General features: G+C 43.1%; 1 protein-coding gene across 1 annotated transcript in view; it reads left to right on the top strand.

Moving 5' to 3' along the window:
* The first annotated feature begins 4,078 nt into the window (after positions 1–4,078).
* slc15a1b (solute carrier family 15 member 1b) overlaps positions 4,079–16,243 on the top strand; it is a 33,018-nt gene continuing 20,853 nt past the window's right edge. Inside the window, exon 1 of the mRNA XM_034176925.1 lies at positions 4,079–4,085. The gene's annotated coding sequence lies outside the window, so the exon portion shown is untranslated. The remainder of the gene's footprint in view (positions 4,086–16,243) is intronic.

Genomic DNA, 16,243 nt, shown 5'->3' with positions numbered 1-16,243 from the left:
GATGGTAGATTATTAATTTGTAGGTTTAATCTGAAAACATGAATATCTTCGACACGTGTCTGTTTAGTCTGTTATATGAACATATGTACGTAATGATGGTCTCAGCTTTTTTTCCTCTCTGTACAGAGACGCTGCACTGAGAGAAACGCTCTGTTTTCAGGCCCAGTTAAAAACTTCTTCACAGCTCTTCCACAGTGTGATTTGCCAGCCACTGGAGCAGTTGCTGGTTCAGAGTCGTGCTCAAAGGCACTACAGTGATGGTAACGAGGGTGACACAATGCTGCTTTTTGACTATTTTGGCATTCAAATGTGCAGTACTCTGCTGATGTGGGGACAGAACCAACAACCCTGTGGTCGCAAGGCATCTTTTGTAACCTTTACACTAAACAAACAAACAAAACTGCCATGTACACAGAGGGTGACATCTGTGATTGACACATATTCATCCAAATTAATTCTTTGTGATTCTGTGACACTGTATGAATAACATGATTCTGTGTAATCGTGAACCACTTTATTGTTCTTTTCACCGTGTTTAATCTGTATTGGTGCCAAATTAAGTCTAATTGTGACCTTGAGTTTGACTTTTTATTGACTTATGACTTATTGACTTATTCCAAAATGGAGTAAATTCATTTTCTCCCTCAAGATTCTACTCACAACACCCCATAATGACAACATGAAAAAAAGTTTTTTTTTTAAATGTTTGCAAATTTATGAAAAATAAAAAAAATAAGAAATCACATGCACATAAGTATTCACAGCCTTTGCTCAAAACTTTGTTGATGCACCTTTGGCAACATGTACAGCCTCAACTCTTTTAGGTGCACCAAGCCACAAGCTTGGTGCACCTATCTTTGGGCAGTTTTGCCCATTCCTCTTTGCAGCACCTCAAGCTCCATCAGGTTGGATGGGGTGTGTCAGTACACAGCCATTTTCAAATCTCTCCTGAGATGTTCAATCGGATTCAGGTCTGGGTTCTGGCTGAGCCACTCAAGGACATTCACAGAGCTGTCCTGAAGCCACTCCTTTGATATCTTGGCTGTGTGCTTAGGGTCATTGTCCTGCTGAAAGATTAACTGTTGCCCCAGTCTCAGGTCAAGAGCGCTCTGGAGCAGGTTTTCATCCAGGATGTCTCTGTACATTGCTGCATTCATCTTGCCCTTGATCATGACTAGTCTCCCAGTTCCTGCCACAGCATTAATGCTGCCACCACCATGTTTCACTGTAGTGATGGTGCCTGGTTTATTCCAAACATGACGCCTGGCATTCACGCCAAAGTTCAGTCTTTGCCTCATCAGACCAGAGAATTTTGTTTCTCATGGTGTGAGAGTCCTTCAGGTGCTTTTTTGGAAACTCCAGGTGGGCTGCCATGTGTCTTTTACTAAGGCATGGCTTCTGTCTGGCCACTCTACCATACAGGTCTGATTGGTGGATTGCTGCAGAGATGGTTGTCCTTGTGGAAGGTTCTCCGCTCTCCACAGAGGAATGCTGGAGCTCTAACAGAGTGACCATTGGGTTCTTGGTCACCTCCCCGACTAAGGCCTTTCTCCCCTGATCAATCAATCAATCAATCAATTTTATTTATATAGCGCCAAATCACAACAAACAGTTGCCCCAAGGTGCCTTATATTGTAAGGCAAGACCATACAATAATTACGGAAAAACCCCAACGGTCAAAACGACCCCCTGTGAGCAAGCACTTGGCAACAGTGGGAAGGAAAAACTCCCTTTTAACAGGAAGAAACCTCCAGCAGAACCAGGCTCAGGGAGGGGCAGTCTTCTGCTGGGACTGGTTGGGGCTGAGGGAGAGAACCAGGAAAAAGACATGCTGTGGAGGGGAACAGAGATCAATCACTAATGATTAAATGCAGAGTGGTGCATACAGAGCAAAAAGAGAAAGAAACACTCAGTGCATCATGGGAACCCCCCAGCAGTCTAAGTCTATAGCAGCATAACTAAGGGATGGTTCAGGGTCACCTGATCCAGCCCTAACTATAAGCTTTAGCAAAAAGGAAAGTTTTAAGCCTAATCTTAAAAGTAGAGAGGGTGTCTGTCTCCCTGATCTGAACTGGGAGCTGGTTCCACAGGAGAGCAGCCTGAAAGCTGAAGGCTCTGCCTCCCATTCTACTCTTAGAAACCCTAGGAACTACAAGTAAGCCTGCAGTCTGAGAGCGAAGCTCTCTATTGGGGTGATATGGTACTATGAGGTCCCTAAGATAAGATGGGACCTGATTATTCAAAACCTTTTAAGTAAGAAGAAGAATTTTAAATTCTATTCTAGAATTAACAGGAAGCCAATGAAGAGAGGCCAATATGGGTGAGATATGCTCTCTCCTTCTAGTCCCTGTTAGCACTCTAGCTGCAGCATTTTGAATCAACTGAAGGCTTTTCAGGGAACTTTTAGGACAACCTGATAATAATGAATTACAATAGTCCAGCCTAGAGGAAATAAATGCATGAATTAGTTTTTCAGCATCACTCTGAGACAAGACCTTTCTAATTTTAGAGATATTGCGCAAATGCAAAAAAGCAGTCCTACATATTTGTTTAATATGCGCATTGAATGACATATCCTGATCAAAAATGACTCCAAGATTTCTCACAGTATTACTAGAGGTCAGGGTAATGCCATCCAGAGTAAGGATCTGGTTAGACACCATGTTTCTAAGATTTGTGGGGCCAAGTACAATAACTTCAGTTTTATCTGAGTTTAAAAGCAGGAAATTAGAGGTCATCCATGTCTTTATGCCTGTAAGACAATCCTGCAGTTTAGCTAATTGGTGTGTGTCCTCTGGCTTCATGGATAGGTATCATCTGCGTAACAATGAAAATTTAAGCAATGCTTTCTAATAATACTGCCTAAGGGAAACATGTATAAAGTGAATAAAATTGGTCCTAGCACACAACCTTGTGGAACTCCATAATTAACCTTAGTCTGTGAAGAAGATTCCCCATTTACATGAACAAATTGTAATCTATTAGATAAATATACTCAACAAAAATATAAACGCAACACTTTTGGTTTTGCTCCCATTTTGTATGAGATGAACTCAAAGATCTAAAACTTTTTCCACATACACAGTATCACCATTTCCCTCAAATATTGTTCACAAACCAGTCTAAATCTGTGATAGTGAGCACTTCTCCTTTGCTGAGATAATCCATCCCACCTCACAGGTGTGCCATACCAAGATGCTGATTAGACACCATGATTAGTGCACAGGTGTGCCTTAGACTGTCCACAATAAAAGGCCACTCTGAAAGGTGCAGTTTTATCACACAGCACAATGCCACAGATGTCGCAAGATTTGAGGGAGCGTGCAATTGGCATGCTGACAGCAGGAATGTCAACCAGAGCTGTTGCTCGTGTATTGAATGTTCATTTCTCTACCATAAGCCGTCTCCAAAGGTGTTTCAGAGAATTTGGCAGTACATCCAACCAGCCTCACAACCACAGACCACATGTAACCACACCAGCCCAGGACCTCCACATCCAGCATGTTCACCTCCAAGATCGTCTGAGACCAGCCACTCGGACAGCTGCTGGAACAGTTGGTTTGCATAACCAAAGAATTTCTGCACAAACTGTCAGAAACCGTCTCAGGGAAGCTCATCTGCATGCTCGTCATCCTCATCGGGGTCTCGACCTGACTCCAGTTCGTCCTCGTAACCGACTTGAGTGGGCAAATGCTCACATTCGCTGGCGTTTGGCACGTTGGAGAGGTGTTCTCTTCACGGATGATGCGAAGGAGATGTGTTGCACTGCATGAGGCAAATGGTGGTCACACCAGATACTGACTGGTATCCCCCCCCCAATAAAACAAAACTGCACCTTTCAGAGTGGCCTTTTATTGTGGGCAGTCTAAGGCACACCTGTGCACTAATCATGGTGTCTAATCAGCATCTTGATATGGCACACCTGTGAGGTGGGATGGATTATCTCAGCAAAGGAGAAGTGCTCACTATCACAGATTTAGACTGGTTTGTGAACAATATTTGAGGGAAATGGTGATATTGTGTATGTGGAAAAAGTTTTAGATCTTTGAGTTCATCTCATACAAAATGGGAGCAAAACCAAAAGTGTTGCGTTTATATTTTTGTTGAGTGTATGATTCAAACCACCGCAGCGCAGTGCCTTTAATACCTATGGCATGCTCTAATCTCTAAACTATTGACGAGATACTCTATCTCACTTACAGAGTTTAGGTAGCTACTCTGCACTGTGTTGTATATGGCATTAGAGAACATAAAGAAGGAATCATATCCTTAAACCTAGTTACAGCGCTTTCTGAAAGACTTCTAGTGTAATGAAACTTATTCCCCACTGCTGGGTAGTCCATCAGAGTAAATGTAAATGTTATTAAGAAATGATCAGACAGAAGGGAGTTTTCAGGGAATACTGTTAAGTCTTCAATTTCCATACCATAAGTCAGAACAAGATCTAAGATATGATTAAAGTGGTGGGTGGACTCATTTACATTTTGAGCAAAGCCAATTGAGTCTAATAATAGATTAAATGCAGTGTTGAGGCTGTCATTCTCAGCATCTGTGTGGATGTTAAAATCGCCCACTATAATTATCTTATCTGAGCTAAGCACTACGTCAGACAAAAGGTCTGAAAATTCACAGAGAAACTCACAGTAGCGACCAGGTGGACGATAGATAATAACAAATAAAACTGTTTTTTGGGACTTCCAATTTGGATGGACAAGACTAAGAGTCAAGCTTTCAAATGAATTAAAGCTCTGTCTGGGTTTTTGATTAATTAATAAGCTGGAATGGAAGATTGCTGCTAATCCTCCGCCTCGGCCCGTGCTACGAGCATTCTGGCAGTTAGTGTGACTCGGGGGTGTTGACTCATTTAAACTAACATATTCATCCTGCTGTAACCAGGTTTCTGTAAGGCAGAATAAATCAATATGTTGATCAATTATTATATCATTTACTAACAGGGACTTAGAAGAGAGAGACCTAATGTTTAATAGACCACATTTAACTGTTTTAGTCTGTGGTGCAGTTGAAGGTGCTATATTATTTTTTCTTTTTGAATTTTTATGCTTAAATAGATTTTTGCTGGTTATTGGTGGTCTGGGAGCAGGCACCGTCTCTACAGGGATGGGGTAATGAGGGGATGGCAGGGGGAGAGAAGCTGCAGAGAGGTGTGTAAGACTACAACTCTGCTTCCTGGTCCCAACCCTGGATAGTCACGGTTTGGAGGATTTAATAAAATTGGCCAGACTTCTAGAAATGAGAGCTGCTCCATCCAAAGTGGGATGGATGCCGTCTCTCCTAACAAGACCAGGTTTTCCCCAGAAGCTTTGCCAATTATCTATGAAGCCCACCTCATCTTTTGGACACCACTCAGACAGCCAGCAATTCAAGGAGAACATGCGGCTAAACATGTCACTCCCGGTCCGATTGCGGAGGGGCCCAGAGAAAACTACAGAGTCCGACATTGTTTTTTGCAAAGTTACACACGATTCAATGTTAATTTTAGTGACCTCCGATTGGCGTAACCGGGTGTCATTACTGCCGACGTGAATTACAATCTTACCAAATTTACGCTTAGCCTTAGCCAGCAGTTTCAAATTTCCTTCAATGTCGCCTGCTCTGGCCCCCGGAAGACAATTGACTATGGTTGCTGGTGTCGCTAACTTCACATTTCTCAAAACAGAATTGCCAATAACCAGAGTTTGATCCTCAGTGGGTGTGTCGTGGAGTGGGGCAAAACGGTTAGAGATGTGAACGGGTTGGCGGTGTACACGGGGCTTCTGTTTAGGGCTACGCTTCCTCCTCACAGTCACCCAGTCGGCCTGCTTTCCCGGCTGCTCGGGATCTGCTGGAAGGGAACTAACGGCGGCTAAGCTACCTTGGTCCGCACCAACTACAGGGGCCTGGCTAGCTGTAGAATTTTCCACGGTGCAGAGCCGAGTCTCCAATTCGCCCAGCCTGGCCTCCAAAGCTACGAATAAGCTACACTTGTTATGTGTCGACGTGGGTTGAGGAGCGGACCTGCGTCTGACGGAACCCAGCGCTAAAATAACCAGAAAGCGGTTCCAATAACAAAACAATTTATTTCTTCCACCCTTTGGTGCATAACAACGTGTACAAACTAAAACAGCGTCAGTCTGGTGGAGTGAAGGCTGGCACGCTCTCCAGCGCCCAAAAGGATCGAGGCCCGGCGCTTCTGGACTCACTTTTACCGCCAAACACCCCCCAGGTGGACACAACAAACTGACTCTCTGCGAAGGATAGAAGAGGTGAGGTAAGTCAGCAGTTACAAGCAATATCCTTCAAAAGGCACACACTATCAGTAACACATTCAGGTCTGTATTTAAGCTTTATGTAAATGAGCAGCTTCTCACAACAGGTGGAGGATCAGTTGTCCGCACGCCACGGCAGTGAGAAACGAGCTGCACAATTCTCATCACAATTCAAATATACTGCGTAACAAAATACCAAGTTACTATCAACAATTAGTCAAACAATTATTCACCTCTGATGTGTGCTGACAGCATGTGTCCCTCACCCTTCTTCCTTCACAGGCACGATGTCAAACCCAGGCGTGGTCCTCAGCATCTCACAAACAAACACCACAAGGTCGAGTTCCCGGCAATTCTGCTTGAATCACACATGGCTTAAATGCAGAACGCCATCTAATTATCTGCTTCAGCTGAAAGTCTTTGAGGTTGCATGTGAGCACCATCCACAGGTGCTGCACATAACGTTGATGAGGGTGAAGGACTCTTCAGCCAGCACCTTCTCCACAGACAAATCAGTTTTCATACCACCTGGAGAGCAAAGAAAAGAAAAGTACACCAAAATGTCCAGCCACACCCCCCCAACACACAACAGTACCCCCCCTTTAACGGGAAGCCTCCCGGCGACCGAACAGACCAGGTCCGAGAATAGCACCTCCCTCCGGGGTCCTCATCAGGAAGCAAACAGCATAACGCTCCCAAGGTCCACCACAGACAGCAGGACAGGGCACCGAAGCTGGAAGGCCGGCTGGCATCAACAAAAACCCCAAAACAGTCCCTAATACAATCCAACATACAAGAAAAAACATAAAACCCACCCAAAACCTCCCCAGGCAACCGTCCCATCCAACCCCGGGAAGAAAAGAAAAACTCCCAAATGCAAAAACCCAACACAGCCCCACAAACACAATACAAACATAAATGCATAAAAGAAAATAACAAACAACCCTCCCAGAACGACTTGCAGAGCCCAACACCCCCAGAAGGCCTTTACCGCCGGTTCCAGGAGGAATAGCCAGAACCGGAATCCCACAAAGGTTCCCAGGTACACATGGAGCAAACGGCGCCCCCCAGAGGACCGTACCATCAAACCCCAGGAGGCACCCTCCCCACAACCCCGGAACCCCAGACCCGGCCACACTTGGCTAGTCGGCCCCACAAACCAATTCCCCCACAGAGGACCGTCCCATCAACCCTGGAGGTGGAATCCGGAAGGAAACAAAACAAAATCAAAGTCCAACCCCCGGAGGACTACCCTAAACAACCCCGGGGGCAAATAAAACAACCGTTAAACCCTGTTACCTTCCCCGGCACCCCGAAAGACCCCAGGTCCCTCCCAGAGCCCCTCTGCGGCTCAATTTTGGCGAACAGCACAAAACATCAAGGCGGGGAAGGGAACAGGAAAAACTAACCCAGCCCCAACCCCTAGGCGCAGCGGAAAACCGGAAATACGTCCGGTGCCCCAACTCGACCATACCCCAGCCTCTCGGGAGGGGTGGAACTACCGAAATGGCGAACGGCAACAGATCGGCCCACCCCTCCGACTGAGGTATGTCCCCGCTGCACCACACCCCGGCAACACCAATGATGAACGGTACAAAGGCCCACCGAGGCTGGAGTGGAACCGGGCCCTAACCAAACCAAGAAAAACGCCCCTAACAACCCCCCCTAGGTGCAGAGGTCTTCTGAGAACGCTCAGCGTGACCAACCTGCACCACCCCACAACCCACAAGACGAACGGTCTTGGGGCAAGTGAGGTTGGGGTTAGGGAAGTAGGGAAATAAAAAACAACAAAACAAAACGAACCCAGACCCAAACAGAAAATACCTAAATACACATAAAAAAACAACGATCAAGTGAGTCCAGACGGGCTTCTAACCGCCTATCGTTCACTCCACCAGACACGCCTCTGACTCCCCAAACAAATTATAACCCCTATTCACAGAAACAAAACATTAACCCATACAAGTTTTTTTTTTTTTTGTGTGTATTATTTCGCCTGTCCCAGAACACCTGGAGATACGTCACCAGAGAACATTGCATCAAAAACGAAGCACAGGCTTCAACGTCTCCCGCATAAGGCTCCGGATGACAAATAATCAGTTCGGACGCCGAATCTCTGGGAGACGGAGTTATCTGCACCGGTATCGATGGTGCCGCAGCTCGAGCAGCAGGAAGCGGAACGGCTTGCGCTGCAAGCTCCATAACACGGGCGCCTGTTGGTTTAATTTGGTTTGCGAGCTGCAGTAATTGCTCCCATATTTTTTCCAAGTGTTCTTGAACTCTTTCGGCGAAAGGAACCGCCTCTGCCGCTGGGTCCATTATGGAATGGCCGGGAACTACTGTTATGTGTCGACGCGGGTTGAGGAGCGGACCTGCGTCTGACGGAACCCAGCGCTAAAATAACCAGAAAGCGGTTCCAATAACAAAACAATTTATTTCTTCCACCCTTTGGTGCATAACAACGTGTACAAACTAAAACAGCGTCAGTCTGGTGGAGTGAAGGCTGGCACGCTCTCCAGCGCCCAAAAGGATCAAGGCCGCCAAACACCCCCCAGGTGGACACGACAAACCGACTCTCTCCGAAGGATAGAAGAGGTGAGGTAAGTCAGCAGTTACAAGCAATATCCTTCAAAAGGCACACACTATCAGCAACACATTCAGGTCTGTATTTAAGATTTATGTAAATGAGCAGCTTCTCACAACAGGTGGAGGATCAGTTGTCCGCACGCCACGGCAGAGAGAAGCGAGCTGCACAATTCTCATCACAATTCAAATATACTGCGTAACAAAATACCAAGTTACTATCAACAATTAGTCAAACAATTATTCACCTCTGATGTGTGCTGATAGCATGTGTCCCTCACCCTTCTTCCTTCACAGGCACGATGTCAAACCCAGGCGCGGTCCTCAGCGTCTCACAAACGAACACCACAAGGTCGAGTTCCCGGCAATTCTGCTTGAATCACACATGGCTTAAATGCAGAACGCCATCTAATTATCTACTTCAGCTGAAAGTCTTTAAGGTTGCATGTGAGCACCATCCACAGGTGCTGCACATAACATTGATGAGGGTGAAGGACTCTTCAGCCAGCACCTTCTCCACAGACAAATCAGTTTTCATACCACCTGGAGAGCAAAGAAAAGAAAAGAACACCAAAATGTCCAGCCACACCCCCCCCAACACACAACAACACTTATTACAAGTACCATTACTGCTAAAGGAGGCCGAGGAATAACTAAACATTTCACACCCAGAGCAGAAAAGTGCGGGAGAGACAGGAGAAGCCGCCATGCTAAATCGGCTAAGAGCTAGTAGCTGCGCTAAGCTATCGGATTCCTAAAAACACACAAAGTGAATAATGTGTAAATAATTTAGAGGTGATTCAGCACAGGGAGTGCTTTAGTTAAGGCACGTGAAGATTACACTGTGAAACAAATCGTTATCTAGTTAACTAGATCAATCTAACTGCGCAGATTAAACAGCTAACAGATACAGCAAAACACAGCTGTGCTCCGGAACAGGAAGTGATACAATACCGCAGTGACAGCCAACCACCACTAGAGGCAAGCAAGAGATTAGAGATCGCTCACGTTAGATGGGTGGCCAGCTGTAGGAAGAGTCCTGATGGATCAGAATGTCTTCCATTTATGGTTGATGGAGGCCACTGTGCTGGTTGGGACCTTCAAAGCAGCAGGAATGTTTCTGTACCCTTCCCCAGATTTGTGTCTTGAGACAATCCTGTCTCAGAGGGCTACAGACAATTTCTTTGACTTCATGCTTGGTTTGTGCTCTGACATTCACTGTCAACTGTGGGACCTTATACAGTAGTGTTCAGAATAATAGTAGTGCTATGTGACTATAAAGATTAATCCAGGTTTTGAGTATATTTCTTATTGTTACATGGGAAACAAGGTACCAGTAGATTTAGTAGATTCTCACAAATCCAACAAGACCAAGCATTCACAATATGCACACTCTTAAGGCTATGAAATTGGGCTATCAATAAAAAAGTAGAAAAGGGGGTGTTCACAATAATAGTAGTGTGGCATTCAGTCAGTGAGTTCGTTAATTTTGTGGAACAAACAGGTGTGAATCAGGTGTCCCCTATTTGAGGATGAAGCCAGCACCTGTTGAACATGCTTTTCTCTTTGAAAGCCTGAGGAAAATGGGACGTTCAAGACATTGTTCAGAAGAACAGCGTAGTCTGATTAAAAAGTTGATTGGAGAGGGGAAAACTTATATGCAGGTGCAAAAAATTATAGGCTGTTCATCTACAATGATCTCCAATGCTTTAAAATGGACAATAAAACTAGAGATGCATGGAAGAAAACGGAAAACAACCATCAAAATGGATAGAAGAATAACCAGAATGGCAAAGGCTCACCCACTGATCAGCTCCAGGATGATCAAAGACAGTCTGGAGTTACCTGTAAGTGCTGTGACAGTTAGAAGACGCCTGTGTGAAGCTACTTTATTTGCAAGAATCCCCCGCAAAGCCCCTCTGTTAAATAAAAGACGTGCAGAAGAGGCTACAATTTGCCAAAGAACACATCAACTGGCCTAAAGAGAAATGGAGGAATATTTTGTGGACTGATCCTGATAGGCAATAAGGCAGGGGTAGGCAACCTGTTCCAGAAAGAGCCATGAGGGTGCAGGTTTTCTTTGCAGCCACTGACTCCACCAGGTGATTTCACTGATTAACTGATTCCATCTGCTCAAAGTGATATTAATCAGTAAAATCACCTGGTGGAGTCAGTGGCTGCAAAGAAAACCTGCACCCTCATGGCTCTTTCTGGAACAGGTTGCCTACCCCTGCAATCAGGGATTCAGTTTTCAAGGTCATATGTCAAAAGTCAAAGCCAGGAAAGATCTTGGAAAATGGGAAAATCCTTATCTTTAGCATGAATAAATTTTCAGAAATTCCTAACTGTCAAAAAAGAGCACATTTATTTCATAGTTGAGAGCCTTATGTAGGATGGTATCATTTATCGACTGACAAAGTTTGATCAGGGTCTGATCCACTTTACAGATTTCCTTGCCATTTTAATTCAACTTTGAAAACCCCATTTTATGTGTATTATATCTTAATCAAAAATGCCCAAATCCCTCTCATATTTGAAGGTGAGGTGCAGACTGGCACTCAGTATCGTCTGACAAAGTTTGATCCAGATCTGCTTCAGGTTGTGGATTTTGTGGACATTTGAATTTAATATTGAAAAGCCCATTTGGTGTACATTTTGCAGTATATCTCAGTCAAAAGTGTCTCAATCCCTCTCATTTTTCTGTTATGCATTTACCTATACCACCAAAATTGGATGGAAGTTCCAGTTTTATTCTTGTTTGTCTGTCTTCCAGTTATCAATCACAAACCATGTGCCAAAAAGCAATGACAAATTGTGCATAGCAAAGATAACCAATGTTCTGTGAAAATTATCTGAAAAAGAATCCTGAAACCGGTGGACAGTCCGGGGCTCTAGTTTTTAATAAATTTGCAAAAATCTAAAAAAACAAAACAAAAAACCTTTTTTCACATTGTCATTATGGGGTATTGACAGACACCCTCTCTACTTTTAAGATTAGGCTTAAAACTTTCCTTTTTGCTAAAGCTTATAGTTAGGGCTGGATCAGGTGACCCTGAACCATCCCTTAGTTATGCTGCTATAGACTTAGACTGCTGGGGGTTTCCCATGATGCACTGAGTGTTTCTTTCTCTTTTTGCTCTGTATGCACCACTCTGCATTTAATCATTAGTGATTGATCTCTGCTCCCCTCCACAGCATGTCTTTTTCCTGGTTCTCTCCCTCAGCCCCAACCAGTCCCAGCAGAAGACTGCCCCTCCCTGAGCCTGGTTCTGCTGGAGGTTTCTTCCTGTTAAAAGGGAGTTTTTCCTTCCCACTGTCGCCAAGTGCTTGCTCACAGGGGGTCGTTTTGACCGTTGGGGTTTTCCCCGTAATTATTGTATGGCCTTGCCTTACAATATAAAGCACCTTGGGGCAACTGTTTGTTGTGATTTGGCGCTATATAAATAAAATTGATTGATTGATTATTGAATGTAGAATTTTGAGGGAAAAAAAAGAATTTCATCTGTTTTGGAATAAGGGTGTCACACAACATAATGCGGAAAGAGTGAAGCGCTGTGAATACTTAATGATGCACTGTAGTTCACATTAGGAAATTATGTTTGCTAAATTGTTAAATATTTGTTTGTGCGTGTGGTTTTATGTGGGGTGGGGAGACAGACATACATACATACCCACATACCGCTAAGTTTACATGGCAGGGGTAGGGAGCAGGGAGTGTTTGTGTGGGTCTAGTTTGTGTGAGGGTGGTGGTGGGGGCATACATACATGCACACCCATATACACTCCACTGTCTTTATATAAGGGCCTGCAGTGTGGACAGCACATGAAAGTTCAGTAAGGTATATCTTATATATTATATTCCAGTTCTAAGGTGGAACTATGCCAGTATACAAAGGTATATCTAAATATCTAAAGGGGAGTAAAATAGGAGAGTAGCAAAGAGTAGAGTAGAGTCGAGCCACTTAGGTGCCTGGTCTTGAGAACCAGGGATGGTAGGTATATGCCTATATAGCGTTATAAATATATCGCAAAAAAGTTACTCAAAATATATATATATATATATATATATATATATATATATATATATATATATATATTAAAAATAATTTTTAACATCTCCTACAACCCCTGGCAAAAATTATGGAATCACCGGCCTCGGAGGATGTTCATTCAGTTGTTTAATTTTGTAGAAAAAAAGCAGATCACAGACATGACACAAAACTAAAGTCATTTCAAATGGCAACTTTCTGGCTTTAAGAAACACTATAAGAAATCAAGAAAAAAAGATTGTGGCAGTCAGTAACGGTTACTTTTTTAGACCAAGCAGAGGAAAAAAATATGGAATCACTCAATTCTGAGGAAAAAATTATGGAATCACCCTGTAAATTTTCATCCCCAAAACTAACACCTGCATCATATCAGATCTGCTCGTTAGTCTGCATCTAAAAAGGAGTGATCACACCTTGGAGAGCTGTTGCACCAAGTGGACTGACATGAATCATGGCTCCAACACGAGAGATGTCAATTGAAACAAAGGAGAGGATTATCAAACTCTTAAAAGAGAGTAAATCATCACGCAATGTTGCAAAAGATGTTGGTTGTTCACAGTCAGCTGTGTCTAAACTCTGGACCAAATACAAACAACATGGGAAGGTTGTTAAAGGCAAACATACTGGTAGACCAAGGAAGACATCAAAGCGTCAAGACAGAAAACTTAAAGCAATATGTCTCAAAAATCGAAAAATGTACAACAAAACAAATGAGGAACGAATGGGAGGAGACTGGAGTCAACGTCTGTGACCGAACTGTAAGAGACCGCCTAAAGGAAATTGGATTTACATACAGAAAAGCTAAACGAAAGGCATCATTAACACCTAAACAGAAAAAAAACAAGGTTACAATGGGTTAAGGAAAAGCAATCGTGGACTGTGGATGACTGGATGAAAGTCATATTCAGTGATGAATCTCGAATCTGCATTGGGCAAGGTGATGATGCTGGAACTTTTGTTTGGTGCCTTTCCAATGATATTTATAAAGATGACTGCCTGAAGAGAACATGTAAATTTCCACAGTCATTGATGATATGGGGCTGCATGTCAGGTAAAGGCACTGGGGAGATGGCTGTCATTACATCATCAATAAATGCACAAGTTTATGTTGATATTTTGGACAATTGAAAGGATGTTTGGGGATGATGAAATCATTTTTCAAGATGATAATGCATCTTGCCATAGAGCAAAAACTGCAAAAACATTCCTTGCAAAAAGACACATAGGGTCAATGTCATGGCATAGGGTCAATGTCAATGAGCAGATCTGATTTGATGCAGGTGTTAATTTGGGGGATGAAAATTTACAGGGTGATTCCATAATTTTTTCCTCAGAATTGAGTGATTCCATATTTTTTTCCTCTGCTTGGTCTAAAAAAGTAACCGTTACTGACTGCCACAATCTTTTTTTCTTGATTTCTTATAGTGTTTCTTAAAGCCAGAAAGTTGCCATTTGAAATGACTTTAGTTTTGTGTCATGTCTGTGATCTGCTTTTTTTCTACAAAATTAAACAACTGAATGAACATCCTCTGAGGCCGGTGATTCCATAATTTTTGCCAGGGGTTGTATACATAAGAATTAAGCCAAAAGTTTGACCTTGGCCTGTGAACTTGTGTTTTCACAAATTTTTCTCAAACTCAAATTACTTTGTCCTTGGTTGACTCTCAATCAGACCATCAAAACCATCAAAGTATTGTCAAACTTGGATCAAAAATATAAATAAATAAATGAAAGGCACTTCACATGAGTAAGGTCTAACATTACCAACCCCTACAGCAAGCACACAGGTGACAGTGGTAAGGAAAAACTCCCTCTGATGATGTTGAGGAAGAAATCTCAAGCAGACCAGACTCAGAGGGGTGACCCCCTGCTTAGGCCATTCTAACAGTTACAAGGTTTTTACAAAGTTTTACCAAGCTGAAGAAACAGGAAACAGAAAACCCAAAATAGCATCAAAAACAAACTGCATTACTGAGATGAGCACATAGTCACTGGCGCCACAGGCAGGGCATCATGAGATAAGTCTGGCACCATGGGGTACAGGGCCAGCATCCATCGCTTCGTCAGTTTCAATTTAGTAAAAGCTGTCTTCATGGAAGACTGCATTGCAAAAGCAGACTGCAGTGGCTCAGAGAGGTCACCCTCAGCGAGGTGGTCCATGGGCCGCTGTGTCAGCTTCAGCCAGGGCATCTCATGGTCAGTCCAGCACCCTGGATATCTCCTCAGTGCCTTGGACAGAGAGAAAAAGAGCAGTCTGCCAGTTTTGGTAAAAAAAAAAAAAAAAAAAAAAAGTGGTGCAAACTATTGGTTGTGCTAATAGGACTAATAAATGGAACAGTTTTGACTGTGTTGAATGTTTGGTCTCCAAAGTAAAGGCCAAATAAGGTCAACATCCACTGGACTCTATGACATGTGACATATGTTACCCTGTAACATGATAACTAAGCGTGATACATGGTGCAAACTATTCCTTTTTAAAACCCTATTAACGCAACCAATAATTTGCATCACTTTTTACCAAAATTATAATTGTAATTATTTAATTCTAAATTTTAGAAAAATTATGGCAACATCTTTGTGATCAGACAAATAATATGGTCTAGTTTTCAATATGATTGGAGCATTTTTAAATTTTGACCTCTGTGTAATTCTTCAATTGACCCCTACCTGGCTGCCTATTGAAAATGTAGGAGGCTAATGTGCTTTTACAAAAGAGTAATGTCTTAGGAGTATGTGTGCCAATTTTGGAGCTTGTTTCCAGAAATGAACAATTGTTAAAGTCGACACTACAAGCACATCTTTCACTTCATTTTGATTCTGGTGGTGTATTGAGGCAAAGGGTCAAAAACTGAGTCCAGAAACTTACAAACCTGACTGTAAATACAAATGCACCAGGTGATGTCGCCCCTTTCTGCCCAAAGCATGCCGATGATTAATACAGTAAGTGACTAAAATCAACCCCTCTGCATCCTGCACCTTTCACTGTACTCAGAATACACACCGTGTAAGTACCAAAATAGGATTGGACACACCTCAAAATGCACTTGCATTACGAACTTTAGACTATGCGCTACACATTGTCTAGATAGGATTACATTTTTAAAAAAATATTTTTTTTCATTTATATAGTGCCAAATCACAACAACGTTGCCTTAAGGCGCATCTCATGAGTAAGGTCTAACCTTACTAACCCCTAGAGCAAGCACACAGGCGATGGTGGTAAGGAAAAACTCCCTCGGATGATTTGAGGGAAGAAACCTCAAGCAGACCAGACTCAAAGGGGCGACCCTCTGCCTGGACCATGCTACACAATTGACAAAACAATTTACAAAACAAATATACAGT

Source organism: Thalassophryne amazonica, chromosome 1 (genome assembly GCF_902500255.1).
Source record: "Thalassophryne amazonica chromosome 1, fThaAma1.1, whole genome shotgun sequence".
Taxonomy (NCBI): Eukaryota; Metazoa; Chordata; class Actinopteri; order Batrachoidiformes; family Batrachoididae; genus Thalassophryne; species Thalassophryne amazonica.
Note: the sequence above shows the minus strand (reverse complement) of the source record. Positions and strands in the feature narration are given on the sequence as shown.